Source organism: Salmo salar, chromosome ssa19 (assembly GCF_905237065.1).
Source record: "Salmo salar chromosome ssa19, Ssal_v3.1, whole genome shotgun sequence".
Lineage (NCBI taxonomy): Eukaryota > Metazoa > Chordata > Actinopteri > Salmoniformes > Salmonidae > Salmo > Salmo salar.
In genome coordinates, this window is record NC_059460.1 from 67643308 (window position 1) to 67667205 (window position 23898).

General features: G+C 42.2%; 1 long non-coding RNA gene across 1 annotated transcript in view; it reads left to right on the top strand.

The window, feature by feature from the left end:
* Nucleotides 1-3434: 3434 nt before the first annotated feature.
* The window catches only part of LOC106579438 (uncharacterized), a 49935-nt gene continuing 29471 nt past the window's right edge, over nt 3435-23898 (top strand). The window contains exons 1-2 of the long non-coding RNA XR_006760779.1: nt 3435-3583; nt 3853-3973. This is a non-coding gene — a long non-coding RNA (uncharacterized lncRNA). The remainder of the gene's footprint in view (nt 3584-3852; nt 3974-23898) is intronic.

Genomic DNA, 23898 nt, shown 5'->3' on the forward strand with positions numbered 1-23898 from the left:
TGAGACAGGCTTGAATAAGATAAGATAATAGGCAGACAAAGATAATACATTGTCTGATTATCTGTAAAAATAATATGAGAATAATAATGAATTTTATTTTGTAAAGTGGTTTCTTGCATCAAACAACACAATACAACATTTTCAGTCACATCCTTTTCTGAAGGACAAGTAGCTAAACAGGTTAATATCGAGCTCTGCATGTTTTAAAAAGTCTTATGGAATATAGGCCTACATCGAACACCACACATTGGCTGCTACTGTAGACTGTAGCATAGCTAGAACAGCTATTTCAATAGCCATTTCCGTGTTAAAATGTTATGACATGCATTTTCTACATTTTTTGATGGTAGGCAACTCTGGTAGGCCTACATTATGATCAAATAACCATAGTAGCCCACTTGGCCACTGTTAAAATTGTACCTTAGTGTGTACAGCCTCAGTGTTCACAGTAAACTCACTCCGGAAGTTGCACAGAATTTTCACAACATTCAAGTTTGCGCTCAGCAAACCTAAAATTTACTCAGTGCCAAAAAAACAAGAGGGAACATTGGCCCAGACCCTCCTCTGTCTCTCATTGTGGTTATATAGACCCTCTCTCTACATCTTTAAACTGTTATACCATCACCATGGAAATCTTTAAAGGCACAGAGATGTTATTCTGGGCTAAAGTTTGGACCGGGACATTAAAATTGGCCTAAATAATCTAGTATGGGGCCCGTCCCAAATGGTACCCTATTCCCTATATAGTCCATTACTTTTCACCAGAACCCTTATGGGCCTTGGTCAACGATAGTGAAATATATAGGGTATAGGGTGCCATTTGGAACACAAACATGGACGTTTTTAATGCCCCGCATTAATTCCAAATTCCGTCGTCCTGTATCTGTTTCTTGTCATGGTATAGGTAATAGGTATTTCTTGTCATGGTATAGGACACTGTGTTAACAACCCTCCAGACGAGCTTCAATGCCATACAACTCTCCTTCCGTGGTCTCCAACTGCTCCTAAATACAAGTAAAACTAAATGCATGCTCTTCAACCGATCGCTGCCTGCACCTGCCCACCTGTCCAGCATCACTTCTCTGGACGGTTCTGACTTAGAATTTGTGGATAACTACAAATACCTAGGTGTCTGGTTAGACTGTAAACTCTCCTTCCAGACTCACATCAATCATCTCCAATCCAAAGTTAAATCTAGAATTGGCTTCCTATTTCGCAACAAAGCATCCTTCACTCATGCTGCCAAACATACCCTCGTAAAACTGACCATCCTACCAATCCTCGACTTCGGCGATGTCATTTACAAAATAGCCTCCAATACCCTACTCAACAAGCTGGATGCAGTCTATCACAGTGCCATCCATTTTGTCACCAAAGCCCCATATACTACCCACCACTGCAACCTGTACGCTCTCGTTGGCTGGCCTTCGCTTCATAATCGTCTCCAAACACATTGGCTCCAGGTCATCTACAAGACCCTGCTAGGTAAAGTCCCCCCTTATCTCCGCTCACTGGTCACCATAGCAGCACCCACCTGTAGCACGCGCTCCAGCAGGTATATCTCTCTGGTCACCCCTAAAGCCAACTCCTCCTTTGGTCGTCTCTCCTTCCAGTTCTCTGCTGCCAATGACTGGAACGAACTACAAAAATCTCTGAAACTGGAAACACTTATCTCCCTCACTAGCTTTAAGCACCAGCTATCAGAGCAGCTCCCAGATCACTGCACCTGTACATAGCCCATCTATAATATAGCCCAAACTACTACCTCTTCCCCTACTGTATTTATTTATTTAATTTATTATTTTGCTCCTTTGCACCATATTATTTATATTTTAACTTTGAACTTTCTTCAAATTATAATTCAACCATTCCAGTGTTTTACTTGCTATACTTTATTTACTTTGCCACCATGGCCTTTTTTTGCCTTTACCTCCCTTATCTCACATAATTTGCTCACATTGTATATAGTCTTATTTTTGTCTACTGTATCATTGATTGTATGTTGTTTTACTCCATGTGTAACTCTGTGTTTTTGTATGTTGTCGAACTGCTTTGCTTTATCTTGGCCAGGTCGCAATTGTAAATGAGAACTTGTTCTCAACTTGCCTACCTGGTTAAATAAAGGTGAAATAAAAATAAATAAATAAATAAATAGGAGAGTACGGAGAGAGAGAGGCCTGCTCTTACAAGTTGGTTCACTTCACTCTGTCTGCTTAAGTATTCTGGTGGTACAGAGTAACTGTGGCCTAGTCACTCCATCTACATCCCTCTCCATTTCTCCCTCCATCTCTCCCTCCTTGTGTCCCTTCACTCATCCGTGCACACACTGTGTGCGCACTTGTGTGCGTGTTTGTGTGTGCACATGCATATATGTGTGTGTGTGTGTGCAGGTGTGTGCGTGTGAGAGAAACATGTGGAGGTGTGCTTTTGCTGAGCAGTGATGAGGGAACTCATAGACTAGTCGTGGTGAAGTGTGATAGTGTGTCGGTGACTGTTGACAGTCGGGGAACATCAGTGGGTGTAGGGGAAAGCAGGAACATGCATTGTGTGTGTGTGTGTACTGCAACTAATCTGTTGGCACCGGCTCAAGTTTACTCACAAAAACATGCCCTGCAGCTGGCCCTGGTGACGCTGTTTGTCCCCATTGTGTTTGGGTGTCATGTCCAGGGTCGTATTCATTTGGCACCAAATGGAAGAAAACAGACTGAAACAGGGAGCGACTACCTGAACTTGATTTAATTTTCCATTGCAAAACGTTTTGCTGGAATGTGCCCTTATGAATATGACCCTGGTCCTGTCCATGGCCTTACCCTGTCCCCTAACCTGGACCAAGGGTACCGTATAGACAAGCAGCCGCCAGGGCAGGACCCCAATGGCCCCACCCTTCTTAGATTATTTATTTTATTTTTTTGCGAGCCATGATAAGACAAGTCTGTTCTCATGGCATTCTGCTTGTGAAAACAGGCTGCATAGTTTCCATGCAGGCCCACTGACAGACAAGTCACAGTTAGTGATAGTATAGCAAAATAGGTTTTATTATTGTGAGAGAGAGCCCCTCGTCCTCACCCAAGTGTGTGTGTGTGTGTGTGTGTGTGTGTGTGTGTGTGTGTGTGTGTGTGTGTGTGTGTGTGTGTGTGTGTGTGTGTGTGTGTGTGTGTGTGTGTGTGTGAACATTTGTGGGAACGTGTGTGTGTGTGCATGCGTGTTTGAGATGGTGCAGAAGCCCTCTTGTAGGCGCCTGCTTGTTTATAGCATAATCTTTTGTTTGTGTGTTTATCAGTGTCCGTGTGTTTGAGCATGCGTGTGTGTTTGTTCATATCTGTGTTTGTGAGCCTGTGTGTTTATGTAAGAGCATATGTAAGTGACTGTCTGTGTGTGTGTGAGACGGTGCAGAAGGCCTTTTGGAGGTGCCTGCTTGTTTATAGTGTAATCTGTGTTTGTTTGGAGCCCTGTGATCGACTCCAGGCCTCTGATAAAAGGCCAAGTATCTGCTGCTGCATTCTCCTCTTTCTTTCTCTTCAGCCTTTTCCTCTTCACCAGACTCTTCAGCCTTTTCTTCTACATCGGACTTTCCCCATGATCTGTAAGTATTACTCAAAATATTGTGTCAACCTCTTGGAGTAGCGTATTAAATGAGGTGTTGGGTTGATGTTTGCTGCACCCGGGTTCCAGTCCTGGTCGGGACCACCTCCCGAATACGCCACAGTATTATGTTGGTTTGGATCTCTTGGCGTAATGGCTAAGATTGACTTGGTTGGACCAGGGTTTGAGTCCCAGTAGGGACCACCCCCTGAATTTGCTGCAGTATTATGTTATATATGGTAAAATAACAACTCCTCTCTCTCTCTCCAGGGGCAGTACCAGCCTTCAGACCTCCTGTGCCCAGAGATGTATGTCTTTGTGCCCATAGAGAGCTGCATCCCAAGCCTGGAGCAGATCCACTATGCCCGCTTCAACCAGGAACCTGACGCAGGTAATGAACACGGCACCCTACTGTACACTAGGAACACTACCCTACAGCAATCAGCACACTGACGTATCAGTCAATCATGGGGTCGGCAATAGCCTCAAGATTAGAGAAGTGGGACAGTAATCGGAGGGTTGTTGATTCGGATCCCCGGGGGAAATATGGCTGGAGTGAGCTGGCAACCGAAGGGTTGCTTTCATCAGAATCTCAGGTGCCATCTACTGCCGTTGTGCCCGTGAGCAAGGCACTTAACCTCTACAACTGGTTGGGGTTGGGAATATCATAAGACATAAAAAAAAGCACATTTCCAATTCACATTGGACAATGTTGTATTCCACACACTGAAAACTGACAACCCACTCATCCAATCATCCCCTTAGACCAGGGGTTCACAAACTTTTTCACTCAGGCCCCCCAGCTATTTTGCGCCCTATAGGCAATATCAAAATGCGCAAAAATAACCTACGAAATGTGTTAAATTACCAGAGCTTTTCACTTGGCCCATTATATTACGCTATTGGTATTATTTGGCTATATAAGCCAATAGGATAGACATTGTTTGAAAAAAGCAGAGTTGGAGAGAGAGAGGACACTTGCACTTTCTCTTGAGCTACGTTTTAAATATAGGCTACCTTTTAGGAGCGGGATGATTTTCAGGCGGAGACATGGGTGATCAATATTTATTTCCAGGCAATCTAGTAAACTGTAGCCTAATCATACAGTGAGGGAAAAAAGTATTTGATCCCCTGCTGATTTTGTACGTTTGCCCACCGACAAAGAAATTATCATTCTATAATTTTAATGGTAGGTTTATTTGAACAGTGAGAGGCAGAATAACAACAAAAAAATCCAGAGAAACGCATGTCAGAAATTTTATAAATTGATAGGCATTATAATGAGGGAAATAATATTTGACCCCCTCTCAATCAGAAAGATTTCTGGCTCCCAGGTGTCTTTTATACAGGTAACAAGCTGAGATTAGGAGCACTCACTTTAAGAGTGTGCTCCTAATCTCAGCTCGTTACCTGTATAAAAGACACCTGTCCACAGAAGCAATCAATCAATCAGATATCAAACTCTCCACCATGGCCAAGACCAAAGAGTTCTCCAAGGATGTCAGGGACAAGATTGTAGACCTACACAAGGCTGGAATGGGCTACATGACCATCGCCAAGCAGCTTGGTGAGAAGGTGACAACAGTTGCGATTATTCGCAAATGGAAGAAACACAAAAGAACTGTCAATCTCCCTCGGCCTGGGTCTCCATGCAAGATCTCACCTCGTGGAGTTGCAATGATCATGAGAACGGTGAGGAATCAGCCCAGAACTACACAGGAGGATCTTGTCAATGATCTCAAGGCAGCTGGGACCATAGTCACCAAGAAAACAATTGGTAACACACTACGCCGTGAAGGACTGAAATCCTGCAGCGCCCGCAAGGTCCCCCTGTCAAGAAAGCACATATACATGCCCATCTGAAGTTTGTCAATGAACATCTGAATGACTCAGAGGACAACTGGGTGAAAGTGTTGTGGTCAGATGAGACCAAAATGGAGCTCTTTGGCATCAACTCAACTCGCCGTGTTTGGAGGAGGAGGAATGCTGCCTATGACCCCAAGAACACCATCCCCACCGTCATATCATAAGGTGAATGCACCAATTTGTAAGTCGCTCTGGATAAGAGCGTCTGCTAAATGACGTAAATGTAAATGTCAAACATGGAGGTGGAAACATTATGCTTTGGGGGTGTTTTTCTGCTAAGGGGACAGGACAACTTCACCGCATCAAAGGGACGATGGACGGGGCCATGTACTGTCAAATCTTGGGTGAGAACCTCCTTCCCTCAGCCAAGGCATTGAAAATGGGTCGTGGATGGGTATTCCAACATGACAATGACCCAAAACACATGGCCAAGGCAACAAAGGAGTGGCTCAAGAAGAAGCACATTAAGGTCCTGGAGTGGCCTAGCCAGTGTCCAGACCTTAATCCCATAGAAAATCTGTGGAGGGAGCTGAAGGTTCGAGTTGCCAAATGTCAGCCTCGAAACCTTAATGACTTGGAGAAGATCTGCAAAGAGGAATGGGACAAAATCCCTCCTGAGATGTGTGCAAACCTGGTGGCCAACTACAAGAAACGTCTGACCTCTGTTTTGCCACCAAGGGTTTTGCCACCAAATACTAAGTCATGTTTTGCAGAGGGGTCAAATACTTATTTCCCTCATTAAAATGCAAATCATTTTATAACATTTTTGACATGTGTTTTTCTGGATTTTTTGTGGTTATTCTGTCTCTCACTGTTCAAATAAACCTACCATAAAAATTTTAGACTGATAATTTCTTTGTCAGTGGGCAAACGTACAAAATCAGCAGGGGATCAAATACTTTTTTCCCTCACTGTATTTAGGAAGTTCATTTCCTTGGAAAGATACCTGCCCCGTACTTCTCCACCCATGCATATAGACTACTCTATTTAATTGAGACCACATGCACGCGCACCTGATCTCACACGCCCAAGAGGAGAGGTAGGCCAAAGGCTACTGAACTTGAAGGAGAAAAATTATGATAGCAGACACTTGCACTTTCTCTTTAGGTTTTGCATATAGGATGAAGCCTACCTTTTAGGAGCGGGACCATTTGCAGTCCAAACATATAGGCCACTTGATCTCACATTTACAACTAGGAGAGGTAGGCTACTGAACTTGAAGTTGCTTATGCTGATAGTGTGAATAATGCGAGAAAGAGGTGCTTTTAATACAATAAGTAGTAAGCTAACGCATACAAAGCAGAAAGATTTAGTTTCCAAATAATCCCAAAGTTGTCTGTCTCACCACCTGCTCCCACCTGCAGCATGAAAAATGCTGACCACACCATAATCTCTGTTGGGACCCGCAGATCACATGGATATCCCGTGGTAATGCAGCCCTCTACATTGGTCCTACTTTTTTTTTTAAATGTACATTGGTCCTAGCTGTTTTGTATGCGTGTGTGCTCGGATGAACCGTGTGTGAACCGAACTGATCCGAGTCTGATCGTGCAGTATGTTGAAACCTTTGGGTTGGCTCCAGACACAGAGCGGTCCCTGACCCCAGGTCAGTTCGTGTGCTGGCTCAACTGGCTCCACTGTGGTCTGAGAGCAGACACTGTCATTATTGAGGACTCAGGGATTGCGTCACAAATGGCACCCTGACCTGGGGCCCTGGTAAGAAGTATTGCTCTATGTAGGGAAAAGGGTGACATTTGGGACGCAGCCTCAGTGTTATTATTACCAGAGTAATGATATCAGTGATAAAAGCTGGGCCGACCAGCAGGCGCCACGGCTGGAAGAGAGCGGTTGGAGAGGAGGAGAAGGAGAAAGAGGGTTCACTGCAGGTAACTGGCGAGTGGGGTACTTAAAAGTACTCTTTCTCTCTCTCACACACACAGTCCCCTCTCTCCCTCTCCAATCTATGTCCCGCTCTGCTGACTGTGCAGTTCTCTACTCTCCTCTGAGTTGTTAGAGTTCTATATCAACACACACACTTACCCCCACTGCAGTGCCAATAGTAATCCTCTCCAAAGCCGTTTAGCTCTTTCGTGATGAGCCTGGCTACGTCTAGGCGAATCTCAACTCTACTCACTGATCTGGCTAAGGAAACAAAAATATAGGTGAGATGTTAATCTGTACAGCTAGCAGATCTTTGAGTTTGAGTATTTGTCTCCAGAGGGTATGGTAGCCTGCAAGCGGAGAGAAAGAGAGAATCGTTGTTAACCTGCTAAAATCTGACGCCCTTTGGTGGCATTATATTGCGACATATATTGTAAACTACCTTCATTGGATACAGTTGAAGTCTGAAGTTTACATACACTTAGGTTGGAGTCATTAAAACTCGTTTTTCAACCACTCCACAAGTTTCTTGTTTGGCAAGTCGGTTAGGCAATCTACTTTGTGCCTGACACAAGTAATTTTTCCAACAATTGTTTACAGACAGATTATTTCACTTATAATTCACTGTATCACAATTCCAGTGGGTCAGAAGTTTACATACACTAAGTTGACTGTGCCTAAACAGCTGGTAAAATTCCAGAAAATTATGTCATGGCTTTAGAAGCTTCTGATAGGCTAACTAACATAATTTGAGTCAATTGGAGGTGTACCTGTGGATGTATTTCAAGGCCTACCTTCAAACTCAGTGCCTCTTTACTTGACATCATGGGAAAATCAAAATAAATCAGCCAAGACCTCAGAAAAAAATTGTGGACCTCCACAAGTCTGGTTCATCCCTGGGAGAAATGTTCAAACTCCTAAAGGGACAACGTTCATCTGTACAAACAATAGTGCGCAAGTATAAACACCATGGGACCACACAGCCGTCACACCGCTCAGGAAGGAGACAAGTTCTATTTTGTTGTACCTTTATTTAACTAGGCAAGTCAGTTAAGAACAAATTCTTATTTTCAATGACGGCCTAGGAACAGTGGCTTGTTCAGGGGCAGAATGACAGATTTTTACCTTGTAGGCTCAGGGATTTGATCTTGTAACATTTCGGTTACTAGTTCAACGCTCTAACCACTAGGTTACTTGCCGCCCCAGCTTCTTTACAAGGTCCTTTGCTGGTCCATCTCTGTCTCTTAGAGATGAACGTACTTTGGTGCGAAAAGTGCAAATCAATCCCAGAACAAAAGCAAAGGCCTTTGTGAAGATGCTGGAGGAAACAGGTACAAAAGTATCTATATCCACAGTGAAACGAGGGTGCTCAGCAAGGAAGAAGCCACTGCTCCAAAACCGCCATAAAAAAGCCAGTCTATGGTTTGCAACTGCACATGGTGACAAAGATAGTACTTTTTGGAGAAATGTCCTCTGGTCTGAAGAAACAAAAATAGAACTGTTTGGCCATAATGACCATCCTTATGTTTGGAGGAAAAGGGGGGAGGCTTGCAAGCCGAAGAACACCATCCCAACCATGAAGCACAGGGGGGCAGCATCATGCTGTGTGGGTGCTTTGCTGCAGGAGGGACTGGTGCACTTCACAAAATAGATGGCATCATGAGGTAGGAAAATTATGTGGATATATTGAAGCAACATCTCAAGACATCAGTCAGGAAGTTAAAGCTTGGTCGGAAATGGGTCTTCCAAATGCACAATGACCCCAAGCATACTTCCAAAGTTGTGGCAAAATGGCTTAAGGACAACAAAGTCAAGGTATTGGAGGGGCCATCACAAAGCCCTGACCTCAACCCTATAGAAAATATGTGGGCAGAACTGAAAAAGTGTGTGCGAGCAAGGAGGCCTACAAACCTGACTCAGTTACACCAGCTCTGTCAGGAGAAATTGGCCAAAGTTCACCTAAATTATTGTGGGAAGCTTGTGGAAGGCTACCTGAAACGTTTGACCCAAGTTAACCTCTCTGGGCTAGGCGGGACGAATTCGTCCCACCTACGTAACAGCCACTTGAAGCCTGTGGCGCGATTTTCAAAACCTTAAAAATCCTATTACTTCAATTTCTCAAACATATGACTATTTTACAGCTATTTAAAGACAAGACTCTCGTTAATCTAACCACACTGTCCGATTTCAAAAAGGCTTTACAACGAAAGCAAAACATTAGATTATGTCAGCAGAGTACCAAGCCAGAAATAATCAGACACCCATTTTTCAAGCTAGCATATAATGTCACCAAAACCCAGAAGACAGCTAAATGCAGCACTCACCTTTGATGATCTTCATCAGATGACAACCCTAGGACATTATGTTATACAATACATGCATGTTTTGTTCAATCAAGTTCATATTTATATCAAAAACCAGCTTTTTACATTAGCATGTGACGTTCAGAACTAGCATACCCCCCGCAAACTTCCGGGGAATTCGCTAACATTTTACTAAATTACTCACGATAAACGTTCACAAAAAGCATAACAATTATTTTAAGAATTATAGATACAGACCTCCTCTATGCACTCGATATGTCCGATTTTAAAATAGCTTTTGGTGAAAGCACATTTTGCAATATTCTAAGTACATAGCCCAGGCATCACGGGCTAGCTATTTAGACACCCGGCAAGTTTAGCACTCACCATAATCATATTTACTATTATAAAAGTTTGATTACCTTTTGTTGTCTTCGTCAGAATGCACTCCCAGGACTGCTACTTCAATAACAAATGTTGGTTTGGTCCAAAATAATCCATCGTTATATCCGAATAGCGGCGTTTTGTTCGATGCGTTCCAGACACTATCCGAAATGGTAAAGAAGGGTCGCGCGCATGGCGCAATTTGTGACAAAAAATTCTAAATATTCCATTACCGTACTTCGAAGCATGTCAACCGCTGTTTAAAATCAATTTTTATGCCATTTTTCTCGTAGAAAAGCGATAATATTCCGACCGGGAATCTCCTTTTCGGCAAACAGAGGAAAAAATCACAAAGACGGGGGCGGTCAGGTCACGCGCCTAAGCCCAGAGTCCCTTGATCGGCCACTTGAGAAAGGCGATAATGTGTTTCAGCCTGGGGCTGGGATGACGACATTCAGGTTTTTCCCGGGCTCTGAGCGCCTATGGACGACGTAGGAAGTGTCACGTTAGAGCAGAGATCCTTAGTAAAAGATAGAGATGGAAAAGAAGTTCAAGAAATGGTCAGACAGGCCACTTCCTGTAAAGGAATCTCTCAGGTTTTGACCTGCCATTTGAGTTCTGTTATACTCACAGACACCATTCAAACAGTTTTAGAAACCTTAGGGTGTTTTCTATCCATATGTAATAAGTATATGCATATTCTAGTTACTGGTTAGGAGTGGTAACCAGATTAAATCGGGTATGTTTTTTATCCAGCCGTGTCAATACTGCCCCCTAGCCCTAACAGGTTAAACAATTTAACCTCTATGGGCTAGGTGGGACGCTAGCGTCCCCCCCGTGGTGCACTCCATCAACAGCAGGTGCATTTCAAGAGCGGCAAATTTGAAACCAAATAAATGTCAAAATTCAAATTTTTCAAACATACAACTATCTTACACCCTTTGAAAGATAAACATCTCCTTAATCTAACCACGTTGTCCGATTTCAAAAAGGTTTTACGGCGAAAGCATAAAGTTAGATTATGTTAGGAGAGTACATTGACAATAGCTGTGTGTAATGTTTTGTCAATTCAAAGACAGGGTCACCAAAACCATAAAACCAGCTAAAATGATGCACTAACCTTTTACAATCTCCATCAGATGACACTCCTAGGACATTATGTTAGACAATGCATGCATTTTTAGTTCTATCAAGTTCATATTTATATCCAAAAACAGCGTTTTACTATGGCATTGATGTTGAGGAAATCGTTTCCCTCCAATAACCGGCAGTCAAGTCAGCACCACAAATTAAATAATTAAAATTAGAAAACATTGGTAAAATATTATATTGTCATTTAAAGAATTATAGATTTACATCTCTTGAACGCAATCAACTTGCCAGATTTAAAAATAACCTTACTGGGAAATCACACTTTGCAATAATCTATGCACTGCGCCCAGAAAAATACGCGTTGTGATACAGACTAGCCGCCATGTTGGGGAGATCTAAAATCGAAAATACTATGTAAATAATCCATTACCTTTGATTCTCTTCATCAGATGTCACTTCCAGGTATCACAGGTCCATAACGAATGTAGTTTTGTTCAAAAAAGCTCATCATTTATGTCCAAAAATCTCCGTCTTGTTAGCACATGATCTAAGCCCGCCGGACTTCACTTCATGAACGAGGGGAAAAAATATATTTACGTTCGTTCAAACATGTCAAACGTTGTATAGCATAAATCATTAGGGCCTTTTTTAACCAGAACTTGAATAATATTCAAGGTGGACGAATGCATTCTCTTTTATAACGTATTGGAACGAGGGTACCCAACATGAACTCGCGCCAGAGTCTAATCGGCCATCACCGTTCCATGGCTCTTGTTCGGTCAGATCTCACAGTAAAAGACTCAAAACACTTTGTAAAGGCTGGTGACATCTAGTGGAAGCAATAGGAAGTGCCAAAACATTAATCAACCCCTGTGTGTTTCAATGGCATAGGCTTAAAGGTAATTCAACACATCAGGTATCCACTTCCTGTCAGAAAATGTCTCAGGGTTTTGCCTGCCAAATGAGTTCTGTTATACTCACAGACACCATTCAAACAGTTTTAGAAACTTTAGGGTGTTTTCTATCCATATATAATAAGTATATGCATATTCTAGTTACTGGGTAGGATTAGTAACCAGATTAAATCGGGTACGTTTTTTTATCCAGCCGTGAAAATACTGCCCCCTAGCCCCAACAGGTTAAAGGCAATGCTACCAAATACTAATTGAGTGTATGTAAACTTCTGACCCACTGGGAATGTGATGAAAGAAATACAAGCTGAAATAAATCATTCTCTCTACTATTATTCTGACATTTCACATTCTTAGAATAAAGTGGTGATCCTAACTGACCTAAAACAGGGAATTTTTACTTGGATTAAATGTCAGCAATTGTGAAAAACTGAGTTTAAATGTGTTTGGCTAAAGTGTATGTAAACTTCCGACTTCAACTGTACACTCCACGACCAAAAGTAAGTGGACACCTGCTCGTCGAACATTTTCTGCTGGAACTTGCTTCCAATCAGCCGCAAGAGCATTAGTGAGGTTGGGTACTGATGTTGGGCGATTAGGCCTGGCTCGCAGTCTGCTTTCCAATTTATCCCAAAGATGTGTAATGGAGTTGAGGACAGGGCTCTGTGCAGGACAGTCACGTTCTTCTACACCAATCTTGACAAACCATTTTTGTATGGAACTCACTTTGTGCACGGGGGCATTGTAATGCTGAAACAGGAAAGGGCCATCCCCAAACTGTTGCCACAAAGTTGGAAGCACAGAATCGTCTAGAATGTCATTTTATTCTGTAGCATTAAGATTTCCCTTCATTGGAACTAAGGGGCCTAGCCCAAACCACAAAAAACAGCCCCAGACCATTATTCTGTCAAACCCAGATTTGTCCATCGGACTGCCAGATGGTGAAGCGTGATTCATCACTCCAGAGAACGCGTTTCCGCTGCTCCAGAGTCCAATGGCGGCGAGCTTTATACCACTCAAGTCGACGCTTGGCATTGCACTTTGTAATCTTAGTCTTGTGTGTGGCTGCTCGGTCATGGAAAACAATTTTATGAAACTCCCGATGAACAGCTATTGTGCTACGTTGCTTCCAGAGGCAGTTTGGAACTCAGTAGGGAGTGTTCTATCCGAGGACAGACGATTTTTACACACTTCAGCATTCGGCGGTCCCATTCTGTGCACTTGTGTGTCCTACCACTTTGCGGCTGAGCTGTTGCTCCTAGGCGTTTCCACTTCAAAACAACAGCACTTACATTTGACGGGGGCAGCTCTAGCCAGGCCGAAATTTGACAAACTGACTTGTTGGAAAGGTGGCATCCAATGACAGTGCCACGTTGAAATTCACTGAGCTCTTCAGTAAGGCCATTCTACTGCCATTGTTTGTCTATGGAGATTGCATGGCAGTGTGCTCGTTTTTATACACCTATCAGCAACCGATGTGGCTGAAATAGCTGAATCCACTAATTTGAAAGGGTGTCCAATACTTTGTATACATGGTGTACATTTCGAATACCGGGTTACCCGGGAGACAAGTGATTATTGTCTGGATGGAACATTTGTAAAACAGGGAAAATATTCAACCCTCGTCTGTAGCTTATTCTTTAGATGCTTGGGGCTGCTGGTGAACCATAATGTGCAGACATAACTTTAGGGTGCCTGTAGGTTTCCATCCAATTAGTGACAGATTTTAATGTGAACATGATCAAATCTGCATAAAAACAATATGCACATTTCAGGGTTTCCATTAGGAAAATTTGGTGCTCGACAACGTGACCGGGAATATTTTAATTTAACGGACATCCATATGCATTAAGATTTGACTTGGCGCAGCCAGCGCCATCAATAAGTAAGGGATATTGGCCAAATGAGCCACATTTACTTGTCCTTAAAACGGCCTATAACCTGTTTAGGATAGGGGGCAGTATTTTCATGTCCGGATAGAAAACGTACCCGATTTAATCTGGTTATTACTCCTGCCCAGAAACTAGAATATGCATATAATTATTTGATTTGGATAGAAAACACCCTAGAGTTTCTAAAACTGTTTGAATGGTGTCTGTGAGTATAACAGAACTCATATGGCAGGCCAAAACCTGAGAAGATTCTATATGGGAAGTGCCCTGTCTGACCATTTCTTGTCCTTCTATAGCCTCTTTATCAAAAATACAGGATCTCTGCTGTAACGTGACATTTTCTAAGGCTCCCATAGGCTCTCAGAAGGTGCCAGAACGTGGAATGATAACTCTGCAGTCCGTGGGCAAAAAACAGTAGGGGTTTTGGAAAGTGGTCATTCTGAGAACAATGACACTGGCGCGCGTGTGCATGTGACGACTCCATTTTACTTCTTTCAGTGTTTGAACGGATACATCTCCCGGTTGGAATATTATCGCTATTTTACGAGAAAAATCGCATAAAAATTGATTTTAAACAGCTTTTGACATGCTTCGAAGTACGGTAATGGAATATTTAGATTTTTTTTGTCACGATATGCGCCGGCGCATCACCCTTCGGATAGTGTTTTGAACGCAAGAACAAAACGCAGCTATTTGGATATAACTATGGATTATTTGGAACCAAAACAACATTGGGTGTTGAAGTAGAAGTCCTGGGAGTGCATTCTGACGAAGAACAGCAAAGGTAATCCAATTTTTCTTATAGTAAATCTGAGTTTGGTGAGTGCCAAACTTGGTGGGTGTCAAAATAGCTAGCCATGATGGCGGGTATCTACTCAGAATATTGCAAAATGTGCTTTCACCGAAAAGATATTTTAAAATCGGACACCGCGATTGCATAAAGGAGTTCTGTATCTATAATTCTTAAAATAATTGTTATGTTTTTTGTGAACGTTTCTCGTGAGTAATTTAGTAAATTCACCGGATGTTTTCGGTGGGTATGCTAGTTCTGAACAAAACATGCTAATGTAAAAAGCAGTTTTTTATATAAATATGAACTTGATTGAACAAAACATGCATGTATTGTATAACATAATGTCCTAGGAGTGTCATCTGATGAAGATCATCAAAGGTTAGTGCTGCATTTAGCTGTGGTTTGGGTTTTTGTGACATTATATGCTAGCTTGAAAAATGGGTGTGTGATTATTTCTGGCTGGGTACTCTCCTGACATAATCTAATGTTTTGCTTTCGCTGTAAAGCCTTTTTGAAATCGGACAATGTGGTTAGATAAAGGAGAGTCTTGTCTTTAAAATGGTGTAAAATAGTCATATGTTTGAAAAATTGGTTTTGGATTTTTGAGGTGTTTGTAATTCGCGCCACGCTATACCATTGGATATTGGTGAGGCGTTCCGCTAGCGGAACATCTAGATGTAAGAGGATAACTATTTACAAAAACACTGTTCCTTGTGTTTCAATCTGTAACATATGAAAAACTTTATATAATATTTGTAGGCTACTTTCCTAAAACAGCAATTGAACCTCATGGCTCAGCTGTCTGAGATTTGAGCACTAAATGCATCAGGGCATTGCATGCATAGACCTATAGGCTTTTGTCTACTGTATGATTCAGATTCAGAAAACGTTTAATGTCCTCAGAGAGGCAATTCATCTTGCAGCAGTCATAATACAAATCATGTCAAAAAATGTCAAATAAACAGCAAAGGATATTTACAAACAAATAGGCAGGGTAAATGCAGTTTCATAGGCAAAGTGCTAAGTGCAATTAGTCCAACATTTTAAGTTGCAGAATGGCATTCGAAATAAAAGAGTAGTTAGTCCTGTTTTTTTAACCTTAGGTAGTCTGTACCTGCGACCAGAGGGAAGGAGCTGGAATTCAGGGTGGAGTGGATGGGAAGAGTCAACCACTATTTTATTCGCCAAATGGAGGGCTCTACTCAGGTAGGGATATGACAGTTCTTGCTGTTGCTGCCCCATGATTTTTCCGCAAGTCCTGACTATCTTGCTCAACCAATTTTTCTGTGCAACCTTGATATTCCCAAACCAGCAGGTCAAGCAGAAGGACAGAATGCTCTCAATTAATGATTTATAAAAGAGAACATTGATGGTTAGATCAACATTAAAAAAGTGAAGTTTCCGTAGGAAATACATTCTCTGTTGGCCTTTCTTAAAAATAGTGTCAGTACACCGATCCCAGGACAGCTTGCTGTCAATGACTAGCCCAAAGTATTTGTACTCCACTATTTCAATGGGCTCACCTTTTATCAGTGATGGTGTGTGCATGGTAGTGTTCCTTCAAATGTCAATCACCATGTCCTTAGTTTTTGATGTATTCAAAATTAGATGGGATGACTCACACCAGAGAGTAAAATCATTCAGAGCCGTTCCGTTCTCCGTCTCATCCCCTTCGCGAAGACTGATCAAAGCAGTATCGTCAGCATATTTGATCAGGTGGGGCCCTGGGAACCAGCTCTGGCAGCTGTCTGGATACAGTATGTATAGTACTGGTGAAAGAACACCGCCCTGTGGGGTTCCAACTGAAGTAGTGCGCACCTCAGAGAGTGTGTTGCCAACTCGTACCTACTGAGACCTATCAGTTAGGAAGTTGGTGATCCATGTGATAAGCATAGCATCAAGTCCAAAGTCTCCTCTATCTGTCTGGGAGGACCAATGGATTGATTGTGTTAAATGCTGATGAGAAATCTGTGAACATGATATGCACGTGGGTTTTACTGCCCTCCAAATGCATGTACACCAGATGTAAGAGCGAGAGGATGGCATCATCTGTCCCTCTCTCTGACCGGTATGCAAATTAGAGGGGTCAAGGGGGTGTCTGGTGGTGTTGATTATATATGCCTTGATGATATTTTCAAGAGATTTAATCAAGGGAGAGGTAAGAGCAACAGGTCTGTAATCATTTGATGCAGATGGATGAGAGATTTTTGGGACAGGTACAACAATAGATTTTACCATAGAGATGGATTTTCCAATGTATCCAGGGACCGCTGAAAGAGAGAGCAGAAGACACCGCTCAGCTGGGTGGAACAGTGTTTCAAGACATGACCACTTATGTTATCAGGCCCTGGACTTTTTCGTGCTCCAGTGCTTTTGAACACTTGTTGTATGACTTCCTCATTGATGACAAGCGCGCTCTCGGTTGCCATGACATCCTCCGCCAGACAGGATAGGGGAGTGGGAACGCCCCCTGTTTCAAAGCAGGTGAAGAACTTGTTTAGTTCAGTGGCTATAGAGGCACAATCTCTTGTCCAGGCAGGGATTGATACATTGCCTACCTTTGAAGGGGGTGTTTACCATATTCTTAATGCCCAACCAGGCAGACCGAGAGTCTCCATGTGACATTATCTGTTGCACCTTATCCTTGTACTGGCATCTCACCTTTTTTATCTCTTTGTTCACCTTTCTCTGTACCTCTTTTCTTTTTAATGGATTCCCGGAGGCAAACAGTTGTTTCATCTTGTTAAGCACCACTTTCAATTCTTTGGTCACCCATGGTTAGTTGTTAGGAAATATACTGTACATTCGGAAAGTATTCAGACCCCTTGACTTTTTCCACATTTTGTTACTTTACAGCCTTATTCAAAAATGTATTACATTTAAAAAAAATCTTAACAATACAACATAATGACAAAGTCAAAACAGGTTTGTATAATTTTTTGGCAAATGTATTGACAATAAAAAGCATACCGTATTTACATAAGTATTCAGACCCTATGCTATGAGACTCGAAATTGAGCTCAGGTGCATCCTGTTTCCATTGATCATCCTTGAGATGTTTCTACAACTTGATTGGAGTCTACCTGTGGTAAATTCAATTGATTGGACATGATTTGGAAAGGCACACACCTGTCTATATAAGGTCCAACAGTTGACAGTGCATGTCAGAGCAAAAACCACGCCATGAGGTCGAAGGAATTGTACGTAGAGCTCCGAGACAGGATTGTGTCAAGGTTAAGATCTGAGGAAGGGTACAAAAACATTTCTGCAACATTGAACCTGATGGTCACTCTGACAGAGCTCTAGATATTCTGCCCTTGAATTGCATTCCCATACAAAACTAGACAGATAAGTCTTCAATAAAACTCCCAAGGCGTGACTTTTCTTGAATGAATATATTGAAAATATTTATGTTGTGAAACAGCAAAATACAGAAAAGAATATACTTTAGTATTCAATTCACATCGACATACTGTAGCTGTACATTATACATTTGAAGTTGAAATTGCATAAATACAAAGCATAAATACTCATATGGTAATTGGCTAACTCCTTTAATTACTCTAATAATGTGCAACCACCTCTGTACAATAACATAGCATATTACACTAGAAACAGTAACAAAACTTCAGTATTGTATGTTTTACAATTTGTTTACATGACGCACGAGTAAAGTAATACAGCTGACGGCATACATGAAAGGCAAGGCAATTTGTGTGAAATGCAACCAACTAACATTGATAGGTAAGCAATTCTATCAATAACAAGATTATCATCACTAGCAATATGCTTGAATCGAATTTACAAACAAATATTTTACGAGGCTGAAGCGTGACAAGAAATAATTGCACTGAAATACCTGCCCCGTAGCGTTGTTTTTAGCTGCTTCTATGCGTGCAGAACGAATTCTCTACTTCCTGTTTTCGTACAGTCTTTCTAAGTAACAGAAAGCTCCACTAGGGGGCGATAAACACCATGGAACACAATGAACATCCATCTTAACCACTGTAATAAAATAATCTGTTACCTTCTAACAGGATGGCAGCACACTAGAGTTCCTCTGTGGAGATGGGAGAACCTTCCAGAAGGACAACCATCTCATCAGCACTCCTCCAATCAGGCCTTTATGGTAGAGTGGCTAGACGGAAGCCACTCCTCTGTAAAAGGCATTTGACAGCCCGTTTGGATTTTGCCAAAAGGCAGCTAAAAACTCTGACCATGAGAAACAAGATTCTCTGGTCTGATGAAACCAAGATTGAACTCTTTGGCTTAAATGCCAAGCGTCACATCTGGAGGAAACCTGGCACCATCCCTACGGTGAAGCATGGTGGTGGCAGCATCATGCTGTGGGGATGTTTTTCAGCGGCAGGGACTGGGAGATTAGTCAGGATTGAGGGAAAGATGAATGGAGCAAAGTACAGAGATATCCATGATGAAAACCTGCTCCAGAGCACTCAGGACCTCAGACTGGGGCGAAGGTTAACCTTCCAACAGGACAGCGACCATGAGCACACAGCCAAGACAACACAGGCCTGGGTTCGGTACAAGTCTCTGAATGTCTTTGAGTGGCCCAGCCAGAGCCTGGACTTGAACTCGATCTGACATCTCTGGAGATACCTGAAAATAGCTGTGCAGCGACGCTGTTCAAAGTTTTGACTGGTATACTACCGTTCAAAAGTTTGGGGTTACTTAGAAATGTCTTTGTTTTCCATGAAAACATGCATGAAATGGGCTGTAAAATGAATAGGAGATATATTCAAGACTTTAATATTCAAGACTTTAACCCCTGTGCGACATCCAGCGAAAAATCCTATCGCCATTAGCATAACAAAATTTTATTAAAAAAAAAAAACAATTTTTTTTTCAAATTATATCGTTTTACAGATACACCTCTCCTGAATCGAACCACGTTGTCCGATTTCAAAAAGGCTTTACAGCAAAAGCAAAACATTAGATTATGTTAGAGGAGTATATCGTAAAAGTAGCCACATAGCCATTTTCCGACCAACCACATGCATCACAAATAACCAAAAAAAAGCTAAATGCAGCACTAACCTTTGACAATCTTCATCAGATGACACACCTAGGACATCATGTTACACAATACATGCATTCTTTTGTTTGATAAAGTTCATATTTATACACTGCTCAAAAAATAAAGGGAACACTTAATCAACACAATGTAACTCCAAGTCAATCACACTTCTGTGAAATCAAACTGTCCACTTAGGAAGCAACACTGATTGACAATACATTTCACATGCTGTTGTGCAAATGGAATAGACAACAGGTAGAAATTATAGGCAATTAGCAAGACACCCCCAATAAAGGAGTGGTTCTGCAGGTGGGGACCACAGACCACTTCTCAGTTCCTATGCTTCCTGGCTGATGTTTTGGTCACTTTTGAATGCTGGCGGTGCTTTCACTCTAGTGGTAGCATGAGACGGAGTCTACAACCCACACAAGTGGCTCAGGTAGTGCAGCTCATCCAGGATGGCACATCAATGCGAGCTGTGGCATGAAGGTTTGCTGTGTCTGTCAGCGTAGTGTCCAGAGCATGGAGGCGCTACCAGGAGACAGGCCAGTACATCAGGAGACGTGGAGGAGGCCGTAGGAGGGCAACAACCCAGCAGCAGGACCGCTACCTCCGCCTTTGTGCAAGGAGGAGCACTGTCAGAGCCCTGCAGAATAACCTCCAGCAGGCCACAAATGTGCATGTGTCTGCTCAAACGGTCAGAAACAGACTCGATGAGGGTGGTATGAGGGCCCGACGTCCACAGGTGGGGGTTGTGCTTACAGCCCAACACCGTGCAGGACGTTTGGCATTTGCCAGAGAACACCAAGATTGGCAAATTCGCCACTGGCGCCCAGTGCTCTTCACAGATGAAAGCCGGTTCACACTGAGCACGTGACAGACGTGAATCCAATTGAATCCAAACGCCACGTTGCACCAGACTGTCCAGGAGTTGGCGGATGCTTTAGTCCAGGTCTGGGAGGAGATCCCTCAGGAGACCATCCGCCACCTCATCAGGAGCATGCCCAGGCGTTGTAGGGAGGTCATACAGGCACGTGGATGCCACACACACTACTGAGCCTCATTTTGACTTGTTTTAAGGACATTACATCAAAGTTGGATCAGCCTGTAGTCTGGTTTTCCACTTTAATTTTGAGTGTGACTCCAAATCCAGACCTCCATGGGTTGATAAATTGGATTTCCATTGATTATTTTTGTGATTTTGTTGTCAGCACATTCAACTATGTAAAGAAAAAAGTATTTAATAAGATTATTTATTTCATTCAGATCTAGGATGTTATTGTTTAAGTGTTCCCTTTATTTTTTTGAGCAGTATATATAAAAACAGCATTTTACATTGGTGCGTAACGTTGACTATTTTCCCTCAAATGCATCCGATGAAACAGCGCTACAATTTACTAAATTACTATTCGAAAACATTTTTAAAATGTAATATTGTCATTCTAAGATTTATAGATGAATATCTCTTGAAAGCACCTGTAATGCCAGACTTAAAAATAACTTTACTGGGTAATCACACTTTGCGATAAAAGGGGATGCGATACTCAGAACAATAGGCTAGCAATAGCAATAGGCTAGCCATCTTGGAACAATCGCATATCAAATCTAGTCTTGTATACTATTGTCAATAATCCCTTACCTTTGATTATCTTCATCCTTAGGCACTTCCAGGAATCCCAGGTCCACAACAAATGTATTTTTGTTCGAAAAAGTTCATCCTTTATGTTCCATTAGCTTGTTGTTGTTAGCGCTTTCTGAAGGCTGCACCAAAAGTTCCGACGTGCGCGGGGCTACTCTTTCAACAAAATGCATTTTTTTCTTATTTAGGTTCGTTCAAACATGTCAAACGTTGTATAACATAAATCTTTAGGGCCTTTTTCAACTAGAGCTCCAATAAGATCCGAAGGGGACGATTGCATTGTGTTTCGAAACGTTTCGAACGGGGAGGGTAACCAGGGGCGCCGGCATCATAATGGTGATGGCCCTCTCCGTGTGACCACGTTCCACAGCGTGTCATTCTGTCAGTTTTCACAGTAGGAGACTCAAATCACTTTGTAAAGACTGGGGACATCTAGTGGAAGCAATAGGAAGTACTCAATGAACCATAGCTCACGGTGTGATTAATAGGCAACGTGATGAAGTTGAGTTCGCAATTCAGAATTCCACTTCCTGTTTCCATCTGTCTCGGGGTTTTGACTGCCATATGAGTTCTGTTATACTCACAGACACCATTCAAACAGTTTTAGAAACTTTAGGGTGTTTTCTATCAACAAGTATTAATTATATGCATATCCTAGCTTCTGAGTTTGAGTAGTAGGCCGTTTAAAATGGGCACGAATTTTTTTCAAAATGCGCTGTGGCGTCAGCTATCCTAGGCGACCGTCAAGAGGTTAACAAGGTTATAAATAATGATTAATAATTAGGGATGCACAATATATTGGTGAACATATCTGAATCGGACAATATTAGCTAAAGATGGTAACATTGGTATCGGCCCGATGTCTATTTTAACGCCAACGTTAAAAACCGATGTCAAAGCTGCCGTGCATACCTATATAACGTAGGTACATGACGTAATAACGCCACGTAAAATGTTGCGCTACACGTGCAACACAGCATTCCTAACCTAGCCCACCCCTAGTCTGCTGTGTGGATTGAGCAGTCATTTGAAAGAGTAAGAAATGTTCAGTGAGACAATTCAAAGGTGAAATCCATTAAAGCCAAGATAATGGAATTCATTGCCATTGACAATCCAACGTTCTCAGTCGTGGGTGATGTTGGCTTTCGCCGACTGGTCGAGCACCGGTACACACTACCAAGTGCACTATTTTTCAGATGTTGCCCTACCGGAGTTACACAGTAATAGTGTTACTGCTATTAGCTTCACGACAAACATACTATGGCTTGCCATTTGGGTCTTTGTGTGTTAAAAAAAGATACAGTAGCACTTTCAAAGCTGTACAAAAAAGTCTGCAAACAAGCAAACACTGGCCACGAAGGATGTGTTTACAATACCGTAGTAGTAATAAAGCATAATTTGTTCGACGTCAACTTCTGGGGTAGCTAGCACCAATACAACTAGCCTGAAAACAGTGACCAGTAGAAACGACAGTCATTTTCATTATTCTTAGCATTGAATCCTTGTGAGTAAGTATTAGCTAGGTTGCCACTTGTTGTTCGCCTATTGAAATTGAACTTCAGTTCATGAAAATAAATAGCCAGCCAGCTACTTAACCCTGTTGCCCAAAGCTAACGTTATAAGCAGCCAGCTAGCTTCATCTGGCTAGTGATGCTCGACCGGACCGGTTTATGTGTTGTGAAGCTAGCCACAATAAGAATTAGGCACAATAGTGGAATGTGGCTAATAGTGGCTAATCCTTATTGTGGCTAGCTTCACATAGATGGGCCCTACCACCATTAATCAAATAAGAACTGCCTTATAAATGAGAGTTATTTTAGATGACACATAGCTATATAGTGAGGAACGAAACAGCACAGCAAGTAAGTGAAAGAAATAGGTTTTGATTATGTTTTACTGGTAATGGGGACATACGTAAATGCCAAGAAAATAACTTTTTGGTTAGTGTGGTGTGTGTGTGACCTTTATTTAACTAGGCAAGTCAGTTAAGAACACATTTTTATTTACAATGACGGCCCGGACAACGCTGGGCCAATTGTGCGCCGCCCTATGGGACTCCCAATCATGGACGGATGTGATATATCCTGGATTTGATATAGGGACTGTGGTGACGCCTCTTGCACTGAGATGCAGTGCATTAGACCGCTGTATCCATGTGTGTGTGTTAACTATTTAACTGTATTAGAATGCTTAAAAGGCCGCTAAAATTGTAAATATCGGTATCCAGGCCCTTACACAGCCTGGAGGTGTGTTTTGGGTCATTGTCCTGTTGAAAAACTAATGATAGTCCCACTAAGTGCAAACCAGAATGCTGTGGTAACCATGCTGGTTAAGTGTGCCTTGACTTTTAAATAAATCACTGACAGTGTCCCCAGCAAAGCAGCCCCACACCATCACACCTCCTCCATGCTTCATGGTGGGAACCACAAATGCGGAGATCATCCGTTCACCTACTCTGCATCTCACAAAGACAGGGCGGTTGGAACCAGAAACTTATCAGATCAAAGGACAGATGTCCTC